Genomic DNA, 5,566 nt, shown 5'->3' with positions numbered 1-5,566 from the left:
GTTTTAACGAGTAAGAAGGACAGAAATGGATCAGAGTAAGGTTTTCTTATGACAATGTAGTGGAGTAAAAGTAAAAGTTGCAAATACCCCCAAAACCTACTTAAGTACAGTAACAAAGTACGTAAACGTTGTTACTGTTACTTTAAACCACTGACCATGGTGTTTGAGTTTGTGATACCAAACATCCCTTGAATCTGTTTTCCATACATGGAACTGCAATTGAATTACTATGTTTGCATTGTAGTCTTAGCCAATGTGGTGTGGGCATCTATATGTGTGTGTGTGAGAGTAATATGTGTTTCTGGTGCAGTCTTTGTTGGGTGTATTGTGTACTTGGGATGTGCCGATCTAGATGTGTTTACAGAACCTGCTCGTCTTTCTAACTCCTGTGAGTTTGATTTTGTGGGGCATCTCCTTGGTGTGTCGTCTCTTTGTTTTTTGTTCAGTAGGTGGTAAATATTGTAAAAAAAATGTCTATTCTGCATTTCTAAAGTTAATATTTGTATTTGTTTTTTCCCCCTGCCTCTTTCCCCTCCTCTTCCCTACTTTTCTCTCTCCTCCCCCTCCCTCTCTCTTTTCAATCAACCATATCCCTTAGAAATACATACTCCTTGCCTGAAGATGTACAGTGACCCTTGCTTGATCCATTGTCCAGTGACTGCAGCACCCCAACCCCCCCGCCCCCCCCCACAACCCCCGTCCCCCACCCCCTGTCCCCCACCCGCCCTCCTCTCGTCCAGCCAAACTAGATTGCCGCTATGGGAAGCCCCCGGTCTCCAAGCCAGCCGCCCCCACCACCTCCATCTCCAGTACGCCATCTTGTCTTCTTTTTTCTCTGATGCAGAGGCACAAAAAGGTGGAGGACGTCAGAGACAGGATCCCAAACAACTGCCCTCTGTTGCCTTTCTTACACTTCTCTTTCTCTTCTCTCAATTTTGGTCTTTTTTTGAGAGAGACACATGAGATGGTACAATGGTACTACTGTAGTTAGGAACTGTTCGCCCTGTGATTATTGGTCAAGATTTGTTTTGCATGCTCTTGCTCTCTCTCTCTCTCTCTCTCTCTCTCTCTCTCTCTCTCTCTCTCTCTCTCTCTCTCTCTCTCTCCCTCTTTCTCTCTCAGTAGAGAACATCCATTTATGTCTTTGAATTTGGCACAAAATTGTTTTTTTTTTTTCAGAAAAATCAAATCACATTCTCTCCTTTTCTCACTCTTCATCTCTTGTTCTCCCCCACCCCCCATCTCTTTATCTCTTTACCATGTACTAGTTTTTTGACTAGGGTAAAACACAAAAAGGTCCAGGATGTTCTGACAGCTGTTTGTGTGTGTGTGTGTGTGTGTGTGTGTGTGTGTGTGTGTGTGCATACGCCAAGTGTGTACACTATATGAGAGTGTGTTTGAGTGTCCTTACAGTGTCTAAGTGTCTTTACCTCTTACTCAGACTCTCTCCCTGTATGGAACAGCCAAGGATTTGGACAATTCTCTCCTGAACCCATGCTTGCCTCCAAGCTGACTTTTACCCTGCATCGCTTGCCCATACATTGGAAATACACACATTGGTATTGTTATGAATGAAGTTTGGATTATATAATATCATAAGCATGTCATTTGAACTATAAGCACACATCATGACTGGCACAATTCAGGCCACCATGGATCCCCCGTTCTGTGATGACATAACGACACGGTGTACTGAACTGTATATAGGGTCCAGTCTTGGTAGGCTACAGTATGTCTCCATGTAACCCCCGAAGCACCCTTAAACCCCTCTTAGATCAATGTGTTCATAGCCCAAAGGAGCAGATAAACACACACTGACGTTCAACCACATTTCAATACATAAGCACAACACCACATATCACATTGTGTAGAAGCTGACTGAAGTGAAGCGGCACGTCAGTGTAGAGGTCCGCACCATGAGGCCTACACACACACATGAACAGAGCACTTTCAGGGAAAAATTTAAAAAAAAATAATATGATAAGTGATATTCATATCAGATAAAAAATATATTTCTATGTTTGAACCAAAAACCTTGTACTGTAGAGGTATGCTTTTCATTGCCATTGTTGTTGCTTAGGTGTGGTAGTCCTCCTCACTGTCTTAAGCTCTATATGTGTGAATGCGTGTATGAGGCATCTTTCCCCTGAGGTATTGGTTGTTGATGGATGTTACATTCATTTTTTTATTGCACTGGATGTGATTGTATTTTGGGGTATACTGAGATTTCTATGTTTATGTACCGTAACCACTAATGTAAGACTTTTTTTTTGTTTTTCTTGATCTACAACCAGTGTTACCACAGTCCATTCCTTTTTAATCTTTTAAACGTTTGATTTAATAATAGTCATATTTTCTATTCATTCTCGATGTCTTCATTACTTCATGCAACAGGCTGCAACATGTGTTCGTTCTCCACACTGCAGTGGTGTTGAGAGTTTATACTGTACCGATGTATCAAAAGCACACAGGATGGAAATAGTGCTCCTATCCTAAAATTCAAAAGGATGATTATTTCAATCAACAATAAATCAAAAGTAGATTAGTTAATGCTATTTAGTTACAGTGCATTTTTTCATGTATCAGAGACCTTCTGTGTCACAATGGGCCGCAGACTACCGCGCTTTGGCAGCTGTGAACCATGTTTTATGCTTTAGGCTGCCTTTACATGATACTATTATGTAATGTATATCACTGCCAAAAGGTGGTTTCTTTTTTTCCTTCTTTCCATCTCATCCATCGCTTTTCTGTTTCATTTGAATTGGTTTAACATTGTATTTGCATATTATTAATTTTGTATATCTCATTTCAAGTCATGTAATTTTGTATGTTATGATGTGACTTTGTGGTTGTTGTTAGCTGTTGATATTGCGGTAGCCATCATTACTTAGTCTTTGTTAAGCTGGTCTGAATTTGGGGATCATCACCTCCGAAACCCATTAATCAAACACTGGGAGGTTGATTCTCTTCTGCACCTCTGGAGGGCTTACATTCTCATTTTCCAGAGTTAATTAATGACTAATTACCACGTGAATTAATCAAACTCATGTGCAATAGTGACTGCGGTGTGAATGGAGGTGTATGCAGTTTATGGAATCAGCTAAATACATACTGTACAGGGTTAGAAAATGTATCTTCTTCAAAGCTTGTTGTCACAACCGGAGAATAGGAACGATATGTCACAAGTAATGATGGTGCCTCAAGAAAAAAAATATGTAAACGTTCAGATTGTACTGTATTTTGCGCACAAACACACACAGACAGAATGACATGCAACTTGACGGAGGGAGGGTAGCGGACAAAGCACTTGGTAATAAAAACAATTGATGTACAGTAAAGATAGAAGTATCATTTCCATATCCCCTGTCACTCTCTCTGACTCAGCTGGGGTGCGTTCAAGAGGGTGCAACGTTGAACAATGTTCTGAATGTTGCAGAAAGAAATGTCATGTATAGAGCTGACACGAGTCCTCGGTTTACACACTAGGGAAGCGTTTCTGTTCTTTCCAATATATTTTTTATATCAACGTTCTGTAACGCTGCACCTTCTTGAATAAGCCTCGTTGGGATACTGTAGCTAGGCATGCTGGGATACTGGAAGACCCAGCATCTTGCCTCTGCCTGTCTGTGTGACCATGCATGCTTTTACTGCAGTGTTCCTCTTGTGATAGACCCAGACAGGCCGCGCCCTCACTGAACCCCCCCCCCCCCCCCCAAAAAAAATAAAATAATAATGCTTGCGCTGCATTGTGTCTCTCTGAGAATGAGCTGTAATCATTTCTGTATTTTGAAATAAAAATGAGTTTAGAAGAAGAAATTATGCTGTGTTTTTTTTTTTAAATGGTCAGCATATTTGCCGGTGTAGAGACCTGCTTGACAAATAAAAACTAAAAAAGCCACTTGAAATTAATGAATGCTTGAAGTGGTACATCATAGCCGGTGATGTTGCTGGTAGGGGGAACGCACCAGCGTTCTGTGTGTAGCTATTTACTGTTACAGCATCCAGACTCACTTAAAGGCCCATGCCAGCCAATGTTGCTTCCTGGTTTTTCTTAAAAAAAAATACAGAAAAGAACGGAAGCAGAGAGTGTTGATGTTGTCATTCACGGAGCTAGTCGGGAAAGTAATGCTAAATATAGCTTGGAGCAATTCTCAATAAAATGTTGGTTGTTTGACAAAGGTTGTTTGACTGAGGCAGGTAAGGGGTGTTCAGAGGGTTATATTAGACTCTGGTCGCCAACTTTACAAACAGGCTAGCCACTTCGCATTTCTAAAACATAATTTTCATTTTGATATTATAGGCTATTTTGTGTAGATCAGTGACAAAAAAACAACATGAATTAAATCTATTTTAAAGTTAGGTTGTAACACAACAAAATGTGGAAGAAGTCCAGGCGGGGTGAATACTTACTGAAGGCACTGTAGCGTGTGGGAGATCATTCTAGGAGGTGCTAAGAAAATGTAATTTATCAACCAAAACACACATACAGTACTTACTTACACCTAAATGACATACCATTGTGCAGCCCTAGGATGGCAACTCACTCTCTCTCTCTCTCTCTCTCTCTCTCTCTCTCTCTCTCTCTCTCCCTCTCAATTTTTTAGGGGGGGCCTGGAGATGAAGGAGAGAGGCGAGAGAAGAACTTTAAAAAATCTAGTGCAGGCATCTTGGGGCTCAGAGAGAGCGAGCATATTAAATGGGCCATGCAGGGTAAAGATGACAGGAAGGTCATGAGGTCACAGCAGAGTGTGGTGTGATCAGGGATAAGAGAGGTCTGCGCCACAGGCCCTGACTCAAGGTGACACACACATGCAAATGAGGGTTTTGCAAACTCAGTTATAGACACATTCACACACTCTCTAAAATGCTATCTCCGAGTCAAAGTCGGGGAAGGTAGGGCAGCTTTGAACGAATCAATATTGCTTGAGAGTATAGCCAGGTTAAACTTCACTCACATGGCCACCACGTCTGTTAAAGACAAAGGATCATGACTTGTTCTGTTGGATTTCCCTACCATCAAGCAGTGTGTGTGTGTGTGTGTGTGTGTGTGTGTGTGTGTGTGTGTGTGTGTGTGTGTGTATGTGTGTGTGTGTGTGTGTGTGTGTGTGTGTGTGTGTGTGTGTTTACCGTATCAGTGGATACCAAAACTATGAAGGCCAGCTCACACTGAAGTGAGAGAGTGCTTGAGTATTTTTGCCCTAAGTACATTAGGCTACTATAACATTCAACGCTCCGAAACAGCCATTAGTGAATCATGGTCCCAGAGTACTGAATTAGCAGGACCATAACCAGGCTATTCATTTGTTTCTCTATTGGGATCTGAACATCATTGCATAACACGCAGTGCTCCAAAAGTGTCAAATTGATATGTTAATTGATGGCGGCTGTCCTTGTCAAATACATGTTCTTAATACATGAATTAGAAAACCTTCAGTTAAACATAGCATATGAACAGCCCTGTAATGCCTCACTCTGACGTGCACTTTACACTGAGTTTTCCCTGGTGTAAATTTAGCCTAAAAAGGCTTAACATTAATCTGTGTCTTTTGGGACCCTCAGACTAACA

The sequence above is a fragment of the Argentina silus genome (assembly GCF_951799395.1).
Source record: "Argentina silus genome assembly, chromosome: 3".
Classification (NCBI taxonomy): domain Eukaryota; kingdom Metazoa; phylum Chordata; class Actinopteri; order Argentiniformes; family Argentinidae; genus Argentina; species Argentina silus.
Note: the sequence above shows the minus strand (reverse complement) of the source record.